Source organism: Cydia strobilella, chromosome Z, assembly GCF_947568885.1.
Source record: "Cydia strobilella chromosome Z, ilCydStro3.1, whole genome shotgun sequence".
NCBI lineage: Eukaryota > Metazoa > Arthropoda > Insecta > Lepidoptera > Tortricidae > Cydia > Cydia strobilella.
Window position 1 is genome coordinate 47,088,853 of NC_086068.1, and position 26,308 is coordinate 47,115,160.

The following is a 26,308-nucleotide window of genomic DNA, read 5'->3' on the forward strand; positions in this document are numbered from 1 at the left end:
GAACAAAATTATGTGAATACGTACTTTATTTTCAAATGTATCCAAGTAGTGTAGATAATTTTGTTCTTTGGCAACGTACGTATTACACTAGTATAAATCAATTTATAAATGTAGGAACTTTTACTTATTTTTATTACACTAATAAATATGCGCAGGCTTGGTTTGTAGAGCTTTAAGAGCTCTTGAATATAATAAAGGCGACAAAGGGCGAGATATGCTAACAACCCTACAAAGCGGGGAAATCTTAACCAGTTGCAACTATTGTATGATTTCAAGATATTTAATTCTTAGTGTTATCTACTCCGCCACAACTACCCTACAAAATTTTAAATTAAGGTAGGAATGTTCGTAAAACGTGTTTGAGGACATTATTTATGAAAAACTAAAAAAAAAACGATTGGTCACAGTCGCAATAGATTTGAAGTTATATGAGTCGCAAACATATAAAACATTTGCAGGAAAATTACTTACCCAAATAGGTATATATTTTTGTTTTCCCTAAAACTGTCAACACAGTATACATAGGAATCCCTACAATTTCGCCATGTCCGTCTGCTCGTTCGTCCGCATCAGCTTAGCTCAGCGACCGTTAGTACTAAGTGGAAAGCTGCAATATTGCCAGGAAAAACATTTAAATCCAGCCAACCAAGTGGTGAAATAAGACTTTGATATAATAATTCAGGAGACCACTACTACACGTAAAGTGCGGGGACAAATTTTATTTTTAGCCTCCACCGCGGATGTATGGTGTTGATGGAAGGTTTAAAAAAATGCAGTAAACTATTTTTCCCCTCATTAGCTCGGAAAGCCGTCTTTTATCCTTTAAAACAAACGGGTAAAAACGCATTTTATCCACTAGTGGGGAAAGTAATTTTACCTTGGTGCGTGTTTGACAGATAACCAAACGTAAAACGCTCATAATAATTGATCGTTGATTATTATTAAATAAATGGTGTGAGAATTTAATAAAAAATACCAAATTTAGCTTTATTTTATGATTTTAAGTCATAAACCTTAAAATTCCATAAGAAACATTTGTTTTTTTTTTATAATGATGTTGAATATAATTCTGAACGCACAAGTTGAGTCGATGCAATTTCAAAAGCATCGTCAGAAATGTCAACATAAATTTTACTTTTATTGATGACTAGCTTTATCCCGCGACTTCGTCTGCATGGAGTTAGTACTTTGAGTAGCTTAATTTTTACCCAATCTGCTTTATATCGATTCCCATACAAACTTCCATCCCCCTTTTCACCCCCTTAAAGGATGATTTCTGGGATAAAAACTACCCTATGTCCTTCCCCGGGACTCAAACTACCTCTATGTCAAATTTCAACTAAATCAGTTCAGCGGTTTAAGCGTGAAGAGGTAACAGACAGAGAGACAGACACACTTTCGCATTTATAATATTATATAGTATGGATTTATAATTAACCTGATGATGATTATAAAGATCTATTTTTATGAGCTGCTTTTTGCATGTTTCACTTTCCTCGCTATAGTGAGGTGAAAACTTTTGTGTTACACACGGGTGCAAATGTATTTTACTTCTCGTGTGTTGAAACACTCGCGGGTAAAATACAACTTTGCACCCGTGTGTAACAAATAACTATTTAGTTTTAGTGAATGCTTTCGAAATAAATCGCACTGAAATCAGAATATAATGTAAGTTTAGCAACAGATATTACTGCTTAATAAAAGAAAACAAGCCCAAATAAATCACCGTCTCAAATGTTACCGAGCAAGGTATAGTTATTTGTTATACAAGGGTGCAAAGTTGTATTTTACCCGCGAGTGTCGAATTGAAACACGAGCAAGCGAAAGGATTCTATAGTTGAACCACGAGCGAAGCGAGTGGTTCTAAAATAGAATCCTGAGCGTAGCGAGTGTTTTAACACACGAGAAGTAAAATACATTTGCACCCGTGTGTAACACAAAACTTTTCCCCTCACTATAGCGAGGAAAGTGCACCATCCACAGGCGTTAGATCATTTTCATCAACTGGAACCACTCATTTTTTTACGATATTATAACAAAAAACAAAAGTTATCAAGTAAAATTTTTGTTGACAATGTTGACATTTCTGACGTATGAAATGTCAATGATGCGTTTGGAAATTGCGTCGACTTAACTTGTGCGTTCAGAATTATATTTAACATAATTATTAAAAAACAAACGTTTATTATGGAATTTTAAGGTTTATGACTAAAAATCATTAAATAAGGCTAAATCTGATATTTTTTATTAGATTCTCAAACCATTTATTTAATGATAATTAATATCGAACGAACCATTATTATGAGCGTTTTACGTTTTGTTATCTGTCAAGCTACTTAAACACGCTCCATCCAAGGTCAAATTACTTTCCCCACTAGTGGATAAAATGCGTTTTTCCCCGCTTGTTTTAAAGGATAAAAGACGGCTTTCCGAGCTAGTGAGGGGAAAACGTTATTTTGATAGTTTTTGAAGAAAAGTTCGATAGATACTCTTTGCCGATGAAGTTGCTGTAAGCTTCCTGCGGCAGTAATATTTCTAATATACGGTAAGGCCCTACATATACGGATACCTATACCTTTTTTTTTAATTTTGCCTGTTGATAAAAAAAACCATAGTTTCGTAGCAGACATTTCTGTTTCAAAAGAAATTATTGAGATAAAAAAATGTACGTAGGTACTACATTTTTATTTCTAAGGGGTCTATGCTTTGCGTGTAGTGTAAAATCGAAAATGTTAAGTCTTCTAAGCTAGTTTTGAACCCGACAATATGCAATATAGAATAGAATAGAATATATGTCACTGGACCTGACTAAAAATGGACTTAACTGTTGACATCAAAGGCTTACTTAAGTACATACAATCCAATTTCCTGTCCATAGTTTGTTCTCGGTTTGATGCCGTCGGTCGAACCACAATTAACAAATAGCACGCTTAATAGGCTTACAGCGGTAAGCTAAGCACGGCACGGGCCAAATAATGTCACCTTTTTTGTAGCCCGATATGGGTACGTCGCCGTCTGGGGTCACTCTAAAAGATTTTTTAGAGTGACCCAAGTTTCACAGGGATCGAAGTTTGAAAACTTCAGTAGTTAGGTACTTCTATTGCCAATTTATAATTAAGTATAATGAAACATGAAAAAAAAAATACAAAAAAAACTGTGTCTTTTTTTAAATATTGTTGGTGAAGGTGAGGAACCTTTATAGTGTCCCGAAACGTACTTGGCCGGTTATGTTTTATTCAATGGCAGGCGGTGAAAAATTCAAAATGACGAAATGGCTCATCCAGTGAAACGCAGCGGCATAACTGCCCGCCGCAGACCCACCCACTTGCCTATCTGACAGCGCTCAGTCCGTTATTGTTACAAATAAAACATTTCCAGGTAACTTTACGACTATAATATGTTTTAATATTTATTCATAAAACATTTCTAAATATACGTTCAAGTATTAAGTGACAAATAACTTCATCAAAATTAATATTTAAGAAGAAAATAATTACGAGTATATAAGCCGCTAAGGTGACGATAGTCGAGGCGGCTTTGGTTATTAGGGTTCCGTACCCAAAGGGTAAAAACGGGACCCTATTACTAAGACTCCGCTGTCCGTCTGTCTGTCTGTCACCAGGCTTTATCTCATGAACCGTGATAGCTAGACAGTTGAAATTTTCACAGATGATGTATTTCTGTTGCCGCTATAACAACAAATACTAAAAAGTACGGAACCCTCGGTGCGCCAGTCTGACTCGCACTTGGCCGGTTTTTAACCAGTGATCGGAATAGGCAGAGTATAAATACCTAAACTTATTAGAACATAGTCATGAAGTAAATTAATAATTTTATACAAATTGAATTAGCCCCACGGTAAGCTCAAGAAGGCTTGTTTTGTGGGCACTCAGACAACCATGACTCAGGAACAAATATCTGTATCATTACACAAATATTATAAAGGCCATTATAAAGGGATTCGAACCCGGGACCATCGGCTTCATAGGCACATAGGCAGGGTCACTACCCACTTCCTTGCATTAACATTTTTTTCGGGACTTCCCGGATTACAAAATTTCCGGGACTTTCCGGATTAAAATTATAGTAATGTCTGGGAATGTTGAAAGATCGTTTTCAACTTACAAGTGGATTTTTAGCATCGAAAGAAACCGACATATCATTGAAAATATTGAAAGAAAAATAGAAAAATATCTACAAGAAAATAATAATAGATTTGAATATGATTCCGATTCTGACGATATTGACGACACATAATTTTGTATTTAGATTTAAGAAATATATTTATAGAAAGTTACAAACAAATATATTTTTACGCCTATTCATTGTATTGGACGAAAAAGAGGAATGCATTATTTTTTACCCTTTTTATAACAATATTATTTACTTAGTACGTTTCCGGGACTAGTCACGCAAAAAATTGTACTTAATCGTAAGGAAATCTCCACTTTTTGTCTATTATTCTACTAAGTTTAGGTATTTATACTGTCTATTCCGATCGCTGGTTAGCATATATCAATAATACTGTTTAATCGTTCTCTGTTAGATTTAGAAATAGTTGAAGGAGGCAACGTATCTAGGTACACTAAAAGCATTGTTATCAAAGTCTCTGCTCCAGCTATTTATAAAACTTATTTTACTTCCTCGTAAGGCCCAACGTCCTATTTTTAGGACTGAAAAATGTAGTCCTTCAGGCCCAAGCAACTATCTAAATTTATCAATTAGCGGCCCAGGGTCCTAAAATTAGGAAGTTGGCGGATGTTGGGAAGATGGCGTCCTTGCGAAAACGTTGTAAGTAAATCCGATTTTTTTTTTCACCAGAATCTTGGATTATTTTAACCTGAATTTAATTAAAAATACTTATTTAAGCTTATTATGACTATCAATAAAAAAAACTCCGTTGTGATTTATTTCGAGCAGGAGATGCGAGCAAATTTCAATGTCCTAAAATTAGGTCGATGCATTAGTACAATATAATTGTTTTGTCATAAATTTGGGACTCCGGGCGTTTATTCAGAGTGTTGCATTGTTACGGGCTTGATGGATGCAGAATTACAAAGTTATTTAAATCTAAACGAATTCGACTTAGAAATAAGTGATTTCTAAGTCGGATTAATACGTGATCAGCCTTCTTACTCCTCATCTTCGTCATCTGAAGATAAAAATGAACTAGTTCCTCCAGAGACTCAGATGGTTACTGCTTCAGTTGGAAATAAAAATGTCACACCTGCAGAATCTCACATTTCACGCCGAGACTTTCAGACTTGAGACTACTATAGTAATATTACAGGTGAAACTATTTTTTATGATGTTTATATAAATAATGTGAGAAACTTGATCTCATCCTTAATAAAGACTAAAAAGTGCAATTGTTAAACAAAGTTGAGGCTGTTGTGACATTATAGAAGAAAGTATTTTTTGTTGATGTTTAGAATACATAAGTTTATATTTTTTGTACAACTGTAATGTACTACCTACCTATACATAAATAAAAATAATTATGAAATATGTATGATCGTTTTTATTTAATGATTCACAGCTATTTCATTGGTTTATTTATGCAAATGTAGTGACTAGATAAAATAACAAATATTCACAGAATATAATATAATATAATCCTAGTGACCTAAAACTAGGACTTTTTTTCGATTAATTTTACATTAATATTATTAATAATACTTACATTTACAGTACTTAATAAGACTTCAGCAAAGAATGTGTAAATTTCAGATTTTATAGCAAGTAGAAGATCTGGGCCGCTAGTATATGTGCCTAAAATTAGACTGTTGGGTAGATATGATAAACGTCCTAAAAATAGCTTGGGCCTTACGAGGATAAATGCCAGTCATAAGGATTGTTTAAACGTTGACCGCAAACAATAAGCGTGCGGAATGCCAGGATAGATATCACTACTTGAACAGACACCATAACGAAAGATATATGAATCAGCAAAAAGCAAACATTTCTTTATTGTAACCGCGTTTATTATAACTTTAAAACTGTTATTTCGGTTTTTTTTTTTTTTATTATGAACATATTTTGCTATTTTTCTAACCTCAAATGTAAAGAAAAGCATTCTTAACTGCTTAGAACAACTGCAAAGAAGTTACGAGTAGTTTTAAGCTGACGGATTGGAACGGTTTTCTCGCAAATTCACGTCTAATATTTAATGAATTATGTTTTATTGAAGTATTCTAAAATGGTTTCATTTAAAATAAATTATGAATGATAAAAATCTTAGATACAAAGGAATACTTTCAAACAGCGAGGTAACAAGTTGTTATTAAAAACATGACATACTTATTATTTTTCACCTCAGCAGCTCGAACAAGCCTACTTTCGTCACTCCCTTCCCTGGAGTGAAGAAAGTGCGACTTTCCTCAATCCAGGGCGTGAAACAAAGTAGCTTTTTAATTTAGTGAAGGCCATGAACTGCCATTTCATACTTCGGGGTCTATTACAAATTCGAAATACAGTTTAACCTTTAATATGTTCTCACTACTGAGGTGAAAAATTATATGTGTCACACGAGAGCAAAGTTATTTTACATCTCGTGTTTTTGAGTTCCTCGCTACACTCAAGATTCTAACTTAGAATCACTCGCTTCGGTCGTGAACACTTATAGAATCTTTCGCTTTCTCGGGACTCAAAATCAACACTCGCAAGAAAAACCAACTTTCCTCTCTTGTTGCACAAATAACTATTGACGCCAAGCGCCGACCGAAAAGTTAGTTGCTGTTAGAAAAGTCTCCAAAGCTGACCGACGTAGAATAGCTAGTTAAGAGGGGGCTCCTGCAAAATTGCAATTGCAGTTGTAATGAAGGGCAAATGCAATGAAAAAAATCATATAGAAACGTCTATATTTTTTTTTGCACTTGGCAAGCAAAACCTTAAAAGGTTAAAGTTGGCTCGATAGAAATCACGAAAACATGTCTAATTTTCATTTATTTTCAATTTTATATCATTACATTACATACATTAGTAAAATTTTAGTATAAAATAGCTAGTGATATAGCCGAGGGATTTGAGCAACGAAATTTTAATCAAGTATAATTTCAGTTATTGAGGAAAAACGTTAAAATCCGCGCAATCGTCAAATCTTCCGTCGCAAGTTTCGCACGGCGCGTCATATATTTTATTCACTTGTAATTTTCTGGGTTTACGCGCCCTCTTACTCGTATAGCTCACCTTAACCGCAGCGCAGCGCTAGTTAACGTCCTCCTAATCACCGTAACTACCGCGCAGTTCCAACTTAAATAGAAACTCACTATAGATTAGTGATGTGCCGTAAGTATAATCTACTTATTAAGTATATTTCCCATAGGGATAGTCTCGGGAATATTCCGTAATCCAGATATTATTCCCCAATACATCGAATTTTAATTTCGACATGATGTACCTGTTATGTATCAATTTAACGGTAAATAAGTCTTCGCAAAATCTTCGTCTGTAGATAATAAAACATTATTTTCGGAAATATTCGAAATAATATTAATAATCGGTAACCTATATAACAATACTAGCGACCCGCACCGGCTTCACACGGGTGCAATGCTGATGTATTACATATAAACCTTCCTCTTGAATCACTCTATCTATTAAAACACCGCATCAAAATCCGTTGCGTAGTTTTAAAGATCTAAGCATACATAAGGACAGACAGACAGCAGGAAGCGACTTTGTTTTATACTGTAATGTAGTGATGGTATATTTCATAGTCATAAGAGCATGACTTGGGTGTACCTATTGTTATAATTTAACTTTAGTGCTAGCTAGCTAAAAGAAAATTCGCAATGCCCTTTTTAGGGTGCCATGTTTTTCTATAATTTAATTGTAACAACTACGTGTATGTGCCATGGTTTGCAATAAACGATTTCTGATTTCATTAAATATTACCATAATAAACTGTTAAAATACGTATACGTTTAAGTCACCTACACCATAATGATTCTGTGTTTTTTCCATAACTGTACTATTTTGTGTCTGGTAATAAACGTATTTTTTTTATTCGCTTTTACAGGGAAACCTTGTAGATAACAAAATCGACAATCCAAACCCAATATTGACTTGATTGGGATAGCATTAGCGAGCACGATGACTTATGATAAATATTGTTGTGTGGGGAATATATGAGCATTAACGGCCCGTCCCTACTGAAAACATGAGCGGGACACTAGAATAAAGCAACAGAACTGATTTATGGTGGCTAAGCAAACAATGATAAATCAAACGGCGGCCAGCATACAATTCACTGACCAGTAACACCAAGATTAAAAACTAACCCAGCTGTTGTCGAGCTTTCAAAAACAGCTCGTTTAGTTTTTACATAGATCTGCTGGGATTTCTGTCGACCTACCAATAATAACCTAAAGTATATTTAATAATGTTAAAAACTAAAATAGGATTAAATACTTGTTTATACATCTTTATCTAACACTTGCTTAATACACGAAATGGTGTTCGGCTCACAAAATAAAATTTAACTTAGTATGGTTGAAAATTGATACTTACCTTTATTTTTTTTCCAAAATGATATGCAATGCAAGGAATTTATACAACAGTAATGCAAGATCTTAAGTTAATATAGCTGAGCTGCTCATTGTAACTTCGTTTATGTAATTTCATAGTGTTCGTTTTCTGCCCGCCTGAGACAAAAAGTAGACTGTAACATACATGCTCACTCACTGGTAAACAGTTCATCGGGAAAAACACGGATAAACCAGAATATAGGTTCAATGCATGGTTATTTTTTTCAGACGATGAAAACTACCTCCTTTGCCTTCTCCGGCATTAGTTTTATTATCACAAGTTTAAGTAAACGTAAGATACAAATGAAGAGACGCCCAATCACGATTTAATAATGTTTATGAATGGTCAGCTAAATGTGCCGTCATTATCAGTTGTTTTGTTTGTATTAGAAAAACATTTTTCTCATAATAGCGTCACGAACAAGTCGCCGTAATTAAAAATATTTTGGTATAAAAATGTTTTATGCCAAAAAATAAAATTTTGTTTTAAAAATGTTGATTTGAAGACCAGTACGGATACCACTAGTTCGGCACTGACATAAACGCGAGCGTAAACGTAACTTACTTTCTATGCATCTCGCTCGTACTGACATATTAGTGCGAGCGAGATGTATAGAAAGTAAATTACGTAGACGTTAGAGTATATGTCAGTTTTGATACTGTCAGTGACTCATGGTACGGGTACTGATAGAATCACTGATAACGTTCAAAGGTTTAGAAAAGTAGAATAGAAAAGAATAGAATAAGCCCTTATTGCAAACCATGGAAATAGCATTTAAGCTGTTACAAAAATAAGAATAATTTTCACATGGATCATGTTTATAGAACCATGTTTTTTACTGCAATTATCTTTTTCATATCATAAGGTTTAGGAAGGTAACGAACAATAAGACGGCTCCTAAGGAACAGGGGTGCAATTCTTTCAACTCTTTGTTCTTACCAACAATGAATATAAACAAGTAATTCTGTGGTTTTATGAAACCACGATGCAAGTGATTTTTTTTTTCGGATTGTAGGAATTCAACTGAAAATTTTCGGAAAATTATTCGATTTAGGGTATTAAAATCGCGTTTTAATATTAACTTAATCAATATCCTCTTTAAAATTATCTCACAAAAGCTCGCCCAACGCCAATGTAATTCAATTACTCAACACGGAATGGTGCTGTAATCAATTATTGCTTATTTATCATACGCCAGTCAAGGACTAAAGAAATCGGTATAAGTAAGCTCTTCGATTACGCATAGGTTGTTAAGGATCTCACGGTCACGTTACATTGGGGTTTTCGAGATGTCTACAGAGGTCTACGCACTTGCGAGTAGCCACTAGCCAACCATTGGGAATTGTTTGACGGAATCGTGACGTCCGTGATGTTCGAAAACAAAAAGTCGTATGTGACTGTAAACTAACTATTATCAATCAAAGATAGGATAGATATAACTCCGTAATAGATGGATACAGTCTAAGGAAAAAGACGTGCCTCGAAAATCAAGAAAATTTGATTCTCGATCAGAGGGCGCTACTAGCTTTGGCCTACTGTCGTATAGATAGCGTTGACGGTTTCGTTTGTTATTTAACAATTTTAACGCATATCAGTGAAAGAACATGGGTCAAAATCATAAAAATAATTAATGCAAATAAAAAAAATCATTTATCCATATTTAAATAAATTTTATCGTATTTTTATAAATCTTCATTTTTAGTTTTAAAGTGTGTCGATGGATGGCAGTGAATTTACTGTGGTTACAAAATTTACTATGACAGTACCGCTCTAGTATAAGTTACTCCATGCTATTATGATAATGACTATTTGCCATTCGCCATAGAATTTGAAATAGAGAGATTGACGTATAAAACTCACCGTATTTAAGGTTAATAAGGTCTACTGTCCTTAAAATGTTGTATTTACAAGCAAATATCAACCTTCGTAAATTAAGTATTGTAACCTTAATACGATAATTAGGCTTATTTTAAAGACTATACTAGAAATAAAGTAGAATTTTACTAATCCTGTAATTCTGTAATGCGACATGCTAAAGACGGACCAAAAAATTTGAGGCGATAGAATAAAGGTTTCACTTTAATAAATATTCGTATAGGTAGTTAGGTAGAGAATACAAGTGTACCCAATGGAGTTACAACAACGTATATCGCGCATGCATCTTCGAACTTCTAACGAGCGAGCGGTGCCAAAGAAAACGTGAATTTCAGATATATAGGTAAGGGTACTAACTACTAGTGAGCAGAGCTATTAAAATAGGGCAGCGAGGAATAGTCAGTTATTAAGATATAGGTGAGTATTTTTTGGATCTACGAAGAAAAACTGTAACTAATCGATAATTTTTAAGAGGCATGGCATAATTCGTGCGATTCGCACGTCGCTCCGACGTGCGAGCGGGATGTCGCTATACTACGCGCATAGCGTTGTCACGCTTAAATTTCGGAGCGACGTGCGAATTGGACGCAGTGTGCCATGCCCATGACTGAATTTTGACAAAAATAGGACCAATCTGTAAGTATATACTTTCAAACAAAATAAAATATTCAAATCGGTTGAGATACCTATGCCCAATTTCCTCTGACTGAGCCCCTGAGTTAATATTGTCAGATTGAGCTTTAACAAGCGTCATCTCCATTGTTTTTACGTCTCGGCCTTCATAATTACGTACTTAATAGAAACTCTGCTTTTATTGCGACAATTTCCTTTAACATGTTGTATTTCGTAATTGAAGCGAGTAAGTGCACGAACATATATGTAAAGCGTAGGCACTTTCAACGACGCATGTAATTAACAATACGGGCTAAGGAAATAAAGATGAAGCCTTGTTGAATACAAGTGTACAGATTAATAAAATTATTCGTTCAGTGATAACATTATCACTGACCTTTCGTTCATTTAATGTGACTTAAACTTTATACTGACTCCACTATTATATATATAGCCCGTTGATGAGTTTCCGCAATTTCATCAAGATTCCGTCATCCGACTATGTTCCGAGCAAGATCTACGGGATGCAACAGACAGGGCGTTAAGCGTCGCTACCTTCCGGCCCGCTTAATATGAAATGTATACGAAACCATCGACACGAGAAGGAGAAGACCTAAAAAGAAATACCGGCGAATTTAAAAGTTTAACTTCAAACCCTTGAATGAGTTTATAAATACAAAACAAGTAAAAGTAGCTATCACCTAATGAGAAGATGAGGTAAAATTATAGTTTTTCTATTATTTACTAGCCTATTTTTATACAAAAAAAAACATAATACCTATTCTCTTGATATTCATTTTAATAATGTTGTTGTGATAACGCTTCTTTTCCAAAACCTCGCTCTGCTCGTTTCGCTTTTTTAATATTGAAAACATTATGAAGAAAAATTCACATTCACGTGGTAGCGTTATCGGGTGCGTAACTATCATAATGAATACGCACGTTTGGTATAATTTCAGTTTACAAACGTTTAAAAAGTATACTAGTCATATGTATAATGCACTAGATGTATATTTTCAATTCGTATAACATTAAAATAATATAACATACGATATAAATATCGTTGTTTGGTATAACATACATATAAACTAATTACATTTAATATAAAATAAAACTATTATTTCATTCATGAGTAACTATCGCGGTAACCGAAGACAATATTACATTTATTATAATTTTCATTACGCATAAAAATTTAGATAATTAATAAAACACCTCATATGGATGCTGTTAAGCAAACATTGACAAATAAAGTTAACATTTTATTGCAAAATTAATGTACGTTGACACATTATTGCTAAACAGCATCCATATAACTAGATATCTGCACAAAACATCGGTAATAGTAGATTGTTAACCAAGGGATGAAAGGCACTCATTTTTGCCGAGGTATTTTGGTGCTCGAATGCAGTGAGAGCGCCATGGTCCGAGGCTGAAATGATGCCTTTCACCCGAGTTAAACACTCTACTTTTCATTTCGAGTACGAGGAAAGTAAAATGCATGTGTTTTTTTTAAACATGACTAAGTATACATTTTTATAGTATTTCTTGAGGGTACTTTCAATTCACAATTCAGGCAAAAGTATCGTTATTTATGGAATGAAAAGTCAAATATCGGAATGGAAATTGTATAACAAATCCATTTAAACTCTAATTTCAATTGTTTATCGTACAAAATATTAAAAAAATCGTACTTCGAACGTAAAATGCTCTAGTGCAGACACGTATCATTTTCTGCACACCTTTTAGAACAACAATGACCCTCTTTCAGAGCATGAGAAATGAAAAATTATTTGGATAGCTCAGAATTTTAAACTAATTACGGTCAGAAAGTAGGTTAGGTTAGAAATGTTTCTCCTCAGAGAAAAAGACTGCTATCAGGAAAGTAGGTTAGGTTAATTTAGAACTATTACCCCCAGAAAAAGAAACAGCTACCAGAAGAGTAAGTTAGGTTAGAAATATTACCCCTCAGAGAAAGAAACTGCAACCAGGAAAGTAGAATAGGTTAAGTTAGAACTGTTACCCTCCAGAAAAAGAAACTGCTACCATAAAAGTAGGTTAGGTTAGAACTGTGACCCCTCAGAGAAAGAAACTGCTGCTAGAAAAGTAGTTTAGATTATGTTAGAACTGTTACCCCCCAGAAAAAATACTGCCACCGGAAAAGTAGGTTAGGTTAGAACTGTGACCCCTCAGAGAATGAAGTCGCTACCAGAAAAGTAGGTTAGGTTAGGTTTAGGTTGGCCCTGTTACCCCCCAGAAAAAGAATCTGCCACTAGAAAAGTAGGTTAGGATAGGTTAGAACTGTAACCCCCCACAGAAAGAAACTGCTACTAGAAAAGTAGGTTAGGTTGGCAGCAAGGCAGTCTGTTTTATTCTTTCTCGCACACCTCCACCGCTCGCTTAATATGGAGTAAAATACAACAAAAAGGATCGTCCAAAAACAAATATGAAATACCTATATATATACGCTTGTTTGATACAAATAAACATTCATTCATTCAATAATATGCCTATGTTACGTGCAGTACTTACGTGTAATAGTGTTGGCGCTAGTACCTTCAAGTTAAATATTTCCTACCTACACTATATTTAAATTTTGTATAACCCTGGCCTAAATAAAGATCAAAGTTCAGTTAGAAACATTACATATATTCCTCTCAAAATTATAGTTAATTAAATGCCGCGTCAAGTTTACGGTGTCCTACCTACGTATGAAAACTCGTCAAAGGGCTGGATTACCAAGACCGTGGTCCGTGTCCAGTCTCGCAGTTTTCTGAACAAAACCAGCACGAACCTCTAGTAACACAAATACCTAAATGTATATAAGAATATAAGATGAAAAGAAACCAGTAGGTAAATGGGTCATTTCACAATAATAATAAAAAGTTGTCCCCTACCCTTTTTTTAGATTTGTGAATTTTTATGTTATTTCTACCTACTCAGAATCACGAGCTTTTTCTGTCCTAATAGGAGAAAAAAAGTGTCCCAAGGTTTTTATTTGCATTCCGTTACCATTTTTCATAGACTTTGTATGGCGGTCACGAAATGGAAAGATCGAAAAATGTATGGAAACTATGGGACACTATTTTTCTCCTATTAAGATAAAAAGAGCTCGTGATTCTGAGTAGAAATACAACACAACTTTAAATAAAATGGCCCAAATACCAAATAAATACTTTTGACAAATAAATGCTTTTGACCAACCTACAATATGAAATATTTAATATTAAATTGTCGAATAAATATTGTCGATACCTTTTTGCGTAACTGAGCAGAAAATGTAATAAAAATCTAACGAAGGTAACAAGCGAAGTTTGCACATTTTATTGTCATACTCCGGCCCCAATTTAGACACCAGAGCTTCAAGTCAAAAAGTTGATCACTAAATATATTCAATTATGAAATCTGAATGGCTGGAAATCTGAAGATAGAAAGCTACCAATTTCAGATTTGGCCAATAATAATAACGAATAAGTAGTTAATTAATAGTTTAGCTTTCATGTTACATTAATAACTAGCTACCAACTACCTATATTTATATTGAAGTACTATTTAAAATAGGAATGATTTGACTTTCCAAATACAATCCAAAACATGTATCAAATATTATTTTTAACGAAGAGGAATAAGTTAAAAATACTAGGTATTCATTAGGTAGGTGTACCTAGTAAGTATATTCGCTGAACTATCTTACAAATTCTGGTAGAAAATTTTCCTTAAGACGAAAGTGGAAAACCCGCGCGAAATCGCCTTTTCATACAAACGTTGTCCTCATTTTCCTCTCTGGATATTAACATTATTGAAAATATTTTTACACATTTTGTTGTATGTCAACAACCCTACGTTAATTATTGATTTTTTTCGAATTTTTATTTATTATAAGAGTTAGGAACATTTAAAAATTAATATGAAAATCTGTTTTTCGCTCTTAATATTTAATATAATCAGAAATAGAAAAAAAAACGTAGGGGCATAGTATGGTTAATATACATCAAATTATGTGAAAATATTTTCCATAATAATATTGTCTTCGGTTACCGCGATAGTTACTCATGAAATAAACCTATGAAAACGGATTATATCGCGTTTATTGAATTTATAATACATCCCGACGTTTCGAACCCTTTACAGCGTTCGTGAGCCGGCGTAGTTTTTATCGCGTTTATATATAGGTATATCTTTACTTGAAAATAATTGTAGTGTATAACTAGCCTTATGAACCGATTTTGCATGTACAACCAGCCTTAAAGTTTATAGTCTATGATAGTTCATTATTTTTAGTATGTGAGTATTTTTGCATTTTGTAGTTTTCCTCAGTCACCCGTTGACCACGAACGCTGTAAAGAGTTCGAAACGTCGGGATGTATTATAAATTCAATATACGCGATATAATCCGTTTTCATAGTTTTATTTTATTTTCCATAATGTCAATATCCATAGAGGAAAATGGGGACTACGTTGGTATGGAGAAGCGGCCGTCCCCTTTCCTCTTAATACGCAAACATGTAGTGTTTTATAAAAAGTACCTACGTTCTTTTTCTTTTACTAGTTAACTTGCTCTTTTTTTAGAAACATTTCAAAGCTAGCCCCGTCACGTTCACGCACCACACGTAACTTCACGCGGCAAATTGAGAAAACTTGACATGTACGTATAGATAAACACGTAGCGTAGCTAATAGGGAGCGTTGTATTTCTTTCGGCAGGTTACGTAGTGTTTTGATTCAAGAAGAGGAATAAATTTATTGGGGCAATTATATTCTTAAGTTATATATTGTACATATATATACTATACCTCTTTTATAGTGACTAACAATTTTTTAATGAAAAATACACGGTCGCCTTAGTTACAACAGCATACCGTTCGCGACCGTAAATAAGAGTATATCTGAATTCTACTTGATCTGCATTGTTTCGCTCCTGGCATTCAATCATCATTTCTAAGAAGAATGAATACTTGTTATTATGTGCATTTATGGGAACAACACAACACAACACAACTAATTAAATATCTTGCGACGTACGTGTTAAAAGATTTATGCAACATCTACTGAATTTTATTAGATCTAGATTCCAGCAGCGCCTAATTACTTAGAGCTAGATTTCAATTTGTAACGCCGCGTTGCGTTTTCCGCAATACCTGCAGCCTTTGGCAAACAGGAGGCCTATTCGAACTTAAAAACCATTTTGATGTCATTTCTAAATCTCGTCGTATATAATCAATTTAATCGCAATCCTTGCATCTCGCGCTTCTATAATGGTGCGACCGAAATGCCAGGGAGAAGTAAATAAGTAACATGTTTTAAGTTCAAATTGCCCTCGTATTCTGTATATTTACTTCAAATCCTTGTAAAATACTACACTAGGGAGTAGAATCTACTCTTAACCATTATCTAGAGAGATACCTCTCTCGCTACTTTAGACAAAGTTCGTCTTAATGCATACGCCTGTTGCGCATATTTCTGGCAACACGGTAGATGAATTCATAAACCATTATGAATAAGTATTATGATCATCGTTTTAACCTGCAATCAAAACTTAGGTAGTAAATTTACTAAACTAATGTTTAGTGAATTAGTAGGTAGTGAATTAGTGATTTAGGTTTTTTTTAATCCTACTGATTTATACACATACTGACATACAAGCTAATTTAGACATATGATAACATAGTATTCGGATTTATCATACTCAAAAAATACTTAGGTTTCATTAATTTCGCGTATATTGTTATTTATTGTAAAATTACTCGACACCGTATTTTAGAGGGCTATAAAAAATTACAAGTAGGGAGTTCCTATATCGATAAACGCAGTTTTCCCATGTACTAATGATCGCTCTTTCGAATAACTACGCTATTGAATTACATAAACAGATATTTTTTCATAATGCAATGGTACTCAAACCAAGGCAATAATTGGAAGGCACACTGAAAGCTTCGGTCGTTTAAGGTTTAAGTCACCTATACCCGTACCATATCACTGACAGCGCCAAAACTGATATACAGGGTGGCAAAAAAATAAGTGCATTCACATTGCCAGGTAGGTTTTGGGATTATACTAAGCATCTTTTTCTATGGGACAACCAAGAAATCGGGAAAAAAATTTTTACCCTCCCATAGAAAATGGACCAGCCAAAATGTATGAAACAGTCAAATTTTTTTTCGCGATTCCGGGGTTAAAAAATAGAAAAAGTTGCTTAGTATAATCCCAAAACCTCCCTGGCACCGGAAATGCACTTATGTTTTAGCCACTGTGTATACGCTAACGTCTACGTAATTAACTGTCACGGAACGGAGACATAGAAAGTATAGGTAAGTTACTTTCTCGATAGCGTTTATGTCAGTGCCAAACTAGTGGTAGCCACTTGGTAGCCACACTGTAGTTGCAGTTTTTTTTTTTCACGATTATCTTTGCTTGTTCAATGGTGAAATGTAATCATTAATTAACTTCAAGCAACAGTTTGAGAGAAATTAATTACGGGCTAAAAAAAACTGTGATTTGATACAAAGGTAATCAATTATTATATTTGAGGTTACATGTACATATTATGTATTCTGTATTTTTATAGTTTATTTTATTTATCGTATGGCATTATACACTGTGTTTTTAGTATTAACATGCAAATCATACCTTACATTTAGCATTCCGTAAGTAGTCGATAGCGTCGCTCATGAGGTCGTTAGGTAAAATCCATGGGTGACCCGTCATACTTGGTTATGGGACATTCGAAAACCATGTGGTGCACAGTTTGTTTAGGGTCTCCGCAGTCCCATTTTTTACGCAGGTAAGCGCAGTGACCTATTCCGGTTCTTATACGGTTTGAGGAACACCAGACACGACGGGCCTCTATGCGACCACGCGGGAATTTACGGGAATCAAGATGAAATAGGTCTGCGGTTTCGTCTTTTGCTGCCCACTCCTCTAACCAGGCGGTTTGGACGTACCAATCAGTCAAGGGCTCATGCACGTAATAGTTTATTTAATTTTTCGATGCTCACGTTATCAAACACGTCAGTTTCAAAGCGTTTTAAGAAACAAATAATATCTAGCCGCAATTTATATTTTATCACTGTCATAACTGCAGTCATACGTAATGAAATGACATTCAATGTCTTATGGAGTACTCATTTTCCGAAGTGTCTGTTATTTTCAATGAGGTGGTATAAGTCACTTCGTTCAGTTTTACCTCTTTGAAGTCTTTGTTACCCGACTACGGCAATACCAAAAGGAAGGGTTATTTTATTACGTAACGTTAATATAACATAATAAGTAAGGTATATTGGTGAACTGCACGCCGACTGCACGCCAACTGCAACGTCGGCGTGCAGTTCCCATACAAGTTGCAGTCGGGTTGCAGTCCGTCTGTTCCAGGGTTGGCCAACTAACTCGAAGTTAACCGGTTATAGTTTATACAGTACAGATTAACCGTGTATAAACGGTTAACTCCGAGTTAGTTGGCTAACCCTGGATGGCGCAAGTGATGGCCCTTATAGATGCCAGAGAAAAGTCGTAAAAACGTTATTTTCCTTCCCCTTGGTACCCGGTTGCAAAAGCTAAAGGATCCCGGGTCCGTTTTGGCAACTTAAGCCTAAGTGCCTACATACATACATATATTAATAACAATTTGACGGAGATCCTAGTTTTTACAAAAGCGCCTACAGAGACAGAGGGAAATATAGACGTTATTGGGATTTCTCGTTTACTGACGATGTTATCGCGTAAGTAAATAGCTACTGGAAAGCGACTGGAACGTATCAAATGATATTTGGATAAAAGTTCCGCGATCCGAGTATCCACGACCTCTGGTTTGAAAGGCGTCTTACTATGTAGCAACTAGCGATTTAGATATTACTCGGTTTAATAGTACCTACGTGGTAATACCTATATAATAGGTATGTACCTAATGTTACTCACGATGAGTGAACTATCACTCTATTTTAATATTATTTAGATCAAATAACTGACTTCCATTCATATGCCAGCCCATATACTCGTACAGATTAGGTATAAACTCTTACTCCAATTTAATTAATCCTAAGAGGTTTTGTCAAATAAACCAAAATGGGAAACTCAAATATGTATTTAAACGGGTTTTGGGAATTTTGTACTCACAGCTACACCACCAGTTCCGTGACCACATAACCTAGCTGAAACGTCAGAAAAAATGTAAAATAATGAAATTTAATCGCATACGGTAATGGCATTAATTAATCTTGAACTCGTTTTAACTTTACATTTTTACATCTTTGCGCTATGAGTTACTTGGTTCATTAAACACTGAAGTACTAGTACGTACATACAGTAGTAAGTACATACTTTATAGGAATTAAAACAATACGAACTCAAGGTGGACTTGGCACAACTCATAAATTATGTAGAAGCTTTTAGTAGTTGTTTTACTTTTACTATTATAGTTTTTTATAGACCTACACTTAGGTTAGCTATGATGCGTTAGCGGATCGTAAAGAGACGCATAGGTATACTTATTATTAATATTTAAAAAAAAGTATATTTTATTTGAAGCTTAGGCCTAATCTGCGACTCCCGACGGCGTAAACCTTCAGGTCCTGTAGTAGAGTAATGACCCGACGGGCAACAATGAATAACAACTGTACTTACCTACTTTCAAAGATTTATAAAAAGTAAAAATACTACAGATCTCTAGATTAAGTTAGCCACTGTGAAGGTGAACTTTTATATTTATAAGAAACTTGTAAAAAAGCTACTAAATAACAGAAGAATTCCTATTTTATTACTGTAATGAAAAAACGGTAGGGGGAAGTCCCGTAACCACGGACGGCATATAGTGCCGGACACACGTACTATCTCGGCAACTGACAACGCCAGCAATTCAAGGATAAGTAAAACTGGCGCGGAGGGATGTACCAATGTCAAGAAACGGGATGCGCATTGCTTATGTGACGGGCGCGTCGACTGTGGGAGCGTTTTTTTAGTGTTTTTATAGGGAAGGCGCTGTGTCGCATAAGTTTCGGATGAGAGTTTCGGCCTATTTTTATGTGTTCAGCCGGATGTGTTTATTTTTAATAAACTCACTAATCACTCAAATTTCGTAGTCTATAAAAGTTTTTTTACATAATTGAAATAGCTGAGGTACACAATAAATAATTGTAATGATTTCCTATCCCTCAGTACCGGACACAGTAGTAGACCCGTAACGCCGGACAGTAAATATGTTTTTTTTTTCGGTTGTAAGTTTTTCGTACCTACGATGTTTCAGATAGAAAAACGGGCAAGGAAATATGGAAGAGAAATAAAATTGTTCTGAAAAAAAGGTGTGAAAGAGGTGAAAATTTGATATATAAAGAAAAGCAAGCTAACAATATAAAAAGTAAAGAAAAAAGTGAAGCTGAGGGAAAACTAAATAAACAAGTGAAGAGCGAAGTTATAAGAGCCGGAAAACCCCGTAGTGTGTTTAGACTATGACGAGGACTGGACACAGTGCTCCAGTTGCCATAAGTGGGCCTGGCAAGAAGCCTGTGCTAGCCATTCCAGAATGTTCAGAAGATTATATTTGTGATCGGTGTCAAATGTTTTTAAACCGAATGTTTTTTTTTCACTAAAGTTTTTGAAATAGTTTATGTAGAAGTTGCATTTATGTTATTTTATTTTGATTCTAAAGTTAGTTGACTAAAGTAATTCATAAATAAAGATAATTATTTTTCCAAATACTATTTTATTTTATTCAAAAAGGCTTAGCTGTCTGCCACTGGGGGACTCCCCCTACGTGTCTCTAGTCTGATTTAAATTTGTTTAAGTAGGTAATTTTAGTTATGACTTTACCTAATGTTAAATCTACTTGTACCCAAATAATGACTAATATTAGTATATAGGGTGGTATAACATTTGCGTGTAAATATTTTTTTATTTTCATATATACTCATACTAGTCATATATATTTAGTAATTGAGTTATTGTTAAATATGGTAACCTCTGTTATCTACTTCACTTCAAAGATCTGTTCACAAATACATGATTCACAAAATAAATATTCGCTTTGCGTTGAAATATGATAATGATGATCTAGTCAACTGCAAACCTGATGGTGATGATGTTTCACACAAGACTATCTCACCTTTGTTAACCCTTCCTCGCAGACTAAAGGATGACTCACGTTAGACCGGGCCGTGACCGGGCCGGAGATTCCGGCGCTTCGTTTTCTATGAAAAGCATCACGTGATCACCTGTCATGTCATAGAAAAGTAAGCGCGGGAAGCTCCGGTTTGGACACGGCCCGGTCTAACGTGAGTCATCCTTGATGCTGGGCTTTATATTACATACCCGCTTTGCATTACATTACATACACGCCATACACATAATATATATGAGATACCTACAAATACCTTACACATATGCTATTTGTCCTTCCTTTACCCTATAGTTAAAAACGCGGCAGCATTTTCACATGTTACAAACTCACATGTTTTAAACTGTTAACCAACGCGGTCTACATCGGCGTAGATATGTACTTTACAGTTAAATCTTATTCTTTGGTGTCTTTAACTTTGGGAACAGGAGAGCAATTTTTGTTTTGTCTATGTGTAAATTACTTCTAAGGAAAGGAAGTACGTCGATAACGTTTCCGAAATAAAAGTAACATATTATGCAAATAAAATATTAGTATCTAAGGATTAGTCGACGTCTATTTTTGATAACTATTTGTGATGTAGGTACTTAAAATGGTAGTTTTAAAATGTTTTGTAATATTGAGTTATTTTTGTAAATAATTCAACCAGTAAATACAGCCTCACATAGGTAAGTAGTAAATAGTTGCGATGACACCTGACTTATGAGAAAATGGCACAAAGCTTGCAAAAAGGACATATCCTGTATTATGTATTCACAATATAAATAAATAACTTACCCTTTCCAGTCAACTGTTTAATGTTGCGCGCCGCAAAAACTTAGAGAGAACTAACAAAAGTTTTTGGAAATAGTAATAATTAAAATATGCACTGCGGAAAACCTAGTCACAACTCACTGCGTAGGTAAATATTTTATAATACGAGTGTTAAAACATCGGAAGTGGTGTAGTGTAGTGATGATTAATGGGATGCGGGCTTCGCTGTTCTCTGCGAGATCGTTTGCGAAAGTTGTGCGGTGCGAGGATGATTTCGCTTGCTTATATCTCGCTGAAAACCGGCGCAAAGCGCATGCGTCAAACCATTCATTTCATATTCTCAATGACCACCCCCGTAACTGTCACCGTCTTTTAATTTTTATGACGGGAACACAATAATATCAACATTTTCAGAGCATGGCGCACGAATGTAAACCAACGCAACCTCAGAAAATATCGTTTCATAATTTATTTGCTTTATAATTTTGTCACAAAATTATAATAATATGAGAAGTAGCAAGGTACGTAGGCAATAATTAGCATGGAAGGTCCCCACCGGTACCAATCAATCATGCAACTAAACCATGTCATGTTTGGGCTCGTTTGATTCGTCTCAACAATATCTTTGATGCGAGATAATACTCAGGGTCCGGTGATGAAGCTGGAAGGTGGCCACCGGTACCAATCAACTATGCAACTAAAAGTGCTGCAAGAAAGTGGTTGTCTGTTTGCTTCTTATAAGTTTAGGTTTCCATTCTAAGTAAAATGCAAAAACTCGTAAGTACCTACATATACATATTCTACCTACGAACCATAAACCATAAAAACCATCTTTTGTAAAAGTCGTTATAAATCCATATTTTCGTAGATCTGCTTCCCCTGCTTCCCCCGCACCCTATACACTAGACAAAACGACATAGATTCTTAAATCACGCAGGCAAAAGCTAGTAACTTTATATAGAGAAGCCATACCAAACAAGAAACTGTCGCAACTCGCAATCGCAACCTGTAGGCGAGGGGAGCGGGGCGTGAACCACGCGACCAAAACGTCGTAGGTGCCGTGAAATTCATGGCGCTTACGCGTCGGCCGGCAGCAACTCATGGCGCAAAATACTGGTTCTCTGTGCCGGTTCTATACGACTAGGTAATAACAGTTCAATGTTTATGAACAAATAATTTTAAAAATACTACCACTGTAATTTGCTAAATATGTTTGATTTCATAAAAATTGCAATCTACTTTCATTATGAAAAGGTTTAGACTTTTTCAGATATGGAAAATCTCCGATTACAAATAAGTTCTAATCCTAAGGAAGTCATGGCCGTAGGTCTAATATGTAATGTAAAGACAAATTTTGTTAGGAATAATTGTGTGATTTTCTGTAATAAAATAACCTCAAAAGTACCTTCTGGTACATAAGAACCTACCAAAAAAGGTACGCGAAGAGTTACGGGGATAGGTTGTACCAGAAGTATCTGCCTATTTTACCCTAAAAGGATATCGTAACAAAATGTATCAAATTACTTCTCAGGAGACTTCTGGGCCCATTTTTCTTTTTAAACCGGTTTTATACTTAAGAGTTTTTAAATATTTCAACGAGGATTAAAGTTTGGTCCTTTTCGCTCTCGTACAACGTGTCGGATTACGCGGGCATTGGGAAGTGTAGCGATTAAGGTGATTTATACAACGCGCCAACGAGATTTAAAAAGTTGAATCAAGCTAAGATGTGAAATCGACCTCTCATGATTTATCTGTTTTAGTTCAAGGATGCTAGGACAATAGTTTATTTTTATTATCTAGCTCTAAAAACAGTCTAAAAATCTAACTTGAGACTTGACGACAAAATGTAGTGTATGAACTTTTCCGAATTATGTCTAAACACATTATGACATTACATTACCAGTTATTTCTCTTGTTCATTTAGCAAAATAATAAAACGTCTACTTAAGATAAGCGTAGGTACTTACTCAAGTGCAATGAAAACAATTTAAACAATGTATAAAACTGTACTATCTACATTAGTATTTGAAGCTGACTGTGCGTATTACGTAAGATTTGATATCTAAACTGGGCGTATATTATTAACTAGCTCCTGCCCGCGCCTTCATCTGCGTGAAATGATCATGATGATAGATATAAACTAACCTACGTCGTCCTTTCCCGGGACGGTTCAGCGGAAGCGTAAGAGAAGAGGTCAGGCGTCAAAAGGTTCATCATTAAATACAAAATAATACTAATACTTAAATACAAAATAAAGTACGTAGCGGCCCTCTTTTTTTAAATATCTATCGTTAAATTTAAATAATCACAATTATTTAGCAGTGGCGCTAGTGGGCACGTTGATGGGCTCTTAACGTTCCCTGTATGTCGGATAACAATGAACGTCCTCATACAAACGCTGTAAACATTATATTTAACAGAGGCGCTAGTGGGCACGTTGATGGGCTCTTAACGTTCCCTGTATGTCGGATAACAATGAACTTCCTCATGCGAACGCTGTAAACATTATATTTAGCAGTAGCGCTAGTGGGCACGTTGATGGGCTCTTAACGTTCCCCGTATGTCGGATAACAATGAACGTCCTCATACGAACGCTGTAAACATTCTATTTAGCAGTGGCGCTAGTGGGCACGTTGATGGACTCTTAACGTTCCCTGTATGTCGGATAACAATTAACGTCCTCATACAAACGCTGTAAACATTATATTTATCCTGTATATTAAAAAGCTTCAATGTAATTGAACTGCTGACGCGCGAGCACTTTAGCCAGAATTATATTTTGTATCAAAATTGCTCTCTTCTTGATGCGTAAGTAGGTACGATACTTCAGCTTAATAATTTTGAAGGCTTAAAAAGTTTTGTGTTTCAAACTTTAGTAGATGGATAGTAACGGATTCATTGTTGGTGAGGTATGATGACTTGATGAGTATTTATTAATTTAGTAAAAGTAAAAAACATCGAATACCACCATCATTTATCACCCTTTTAGCCGACGGCCGTAAACAATATTGAAAATAAAATATTAAAAATGTTCCTTCCGTTTATGTCTTTTTAGCTACGAAACCCTAAAAACGTATTGATGGATGATGTCGTATTAAATAGCTGAGCACTGGTAAGAGCCTTAAGTATCTTATTTTTCACCACACCAGCTGCTAAAGGCTCTCTTGATTGTTAAAAACTAATAAGAAAGTAGCGTTTTATCCACATGTGTGGCAAAGTAATCGAATGGAAATTTTGAGTTGTTTCCTTATGTTGGCTAGTAGAATTGAATTATATTATAAATGATGTATTTGAATGATAAATATCTAATAATGTTCATTTGGATTTGATTTGGTTTGATTTTTATTGATATTTTACAGTAAGTATTTTCCTCGTGTTGGTGTGGTGAATTTTTTTGTGTTTCACTCGGTGGTAAAATTTGTTTAACCCTCGTGCCATGAAACCCTCGCTACGCTCAAGATTTCCCTTTTCGAACCACTCGTTTGGAATCTTTCGCTTGCTCGGGTATCAACGAGCGGTTAAACAGCAACTTTGCCCCCTTGTAAAACAAAAGAACTACTCGAAGTAAAATACATGCACAGTACCTACTGATGATATCTAATTATGGACCCTGCTATGGGTAGATCGTAGATCACGTAGGACTTAATGATTACAGAATCTCCTCAATACTAGCATAATATAATTAATTATAGACTGGCATTCTGCATTTACGTAATTGAATAATTATGATTAGTTGGCAAACCAAATTCTGGATAATTTAATTTAAGTCGACTGTTATTTTGTTTAATCTGGAGGTAGGCTAATATTATATTATATTAGGTAAATTAGATATTTATATGTGTATTTAACCATAAGTAGGTCAAATAATCCATCAAAGATTTTGCATCTTAGAATATTTTATTACTAGGGATACGTAATAAAATATAAAATATGCACGAAATACTAAATAAAAATTAAAGTACCTATTGGGTAAGTGCTGATTCGATTTCCTATTAGTAACCAATAGCGTACCACGAGTCACTGACAGTGTCAACGCCGCACATATTCGCTAGCGTCTGCGTAACTTACTTTATATGCATCTCGCTCGTACTGGCGTATTAGTGCAAGCAATATGTTTAGAAAGTAAATTTAATATGTCAGTGTTAGTGACTCGTGGTAAGGCTACTGGAAAGGACCTAGGATAATTTTTATTAGGGTTCCGTAAAAACGGGACCCTATTACTAAGACTCCGCTGTCCGTCTGTTCGTCCGTCTGTCCGTCTGTCTGTCACCAGGCTGTATGTCATGAACCTTGATAGCTAGACAGTTGAAATTTTCACAGATGATGTATTTCTGTTGCCGCTATAACAACAAATACTAAAAACAGAATAATATAAATATTGAAATGGGGCTCCCATACAACAAACGTGATTTTTTGCTGGTTTTTTCGTAATGGTACG

The 26,308-nt window shown here is 35.0% G+C and overlaps 1 protein-coding gene across 3 annotated transcripts in view; it reads right to left on the reverse strand.

The window, feature by feature from the left end:
* The window catches only part of LOC134754952 (diuretic hormone 45), a 109,067-nt gene extending 86,770 nt beyond the window's left edge, over positions 1–22,297 (reverse strand). For all 3 annotated transcript variants that reach the window (XM_063691438.1, XM_063691439.1, XM_063691440.1), the window contains exon 1: positions 21,895–22,297. The gene's annotated coding sequence lies outside the window, so the exon portion shown is untranslated. The remainder of the gene's footprint in view (positions 1–21,894) is intronic.
* Positions 22,298–26,308: the final 4,011 nt, after the last annotated feature.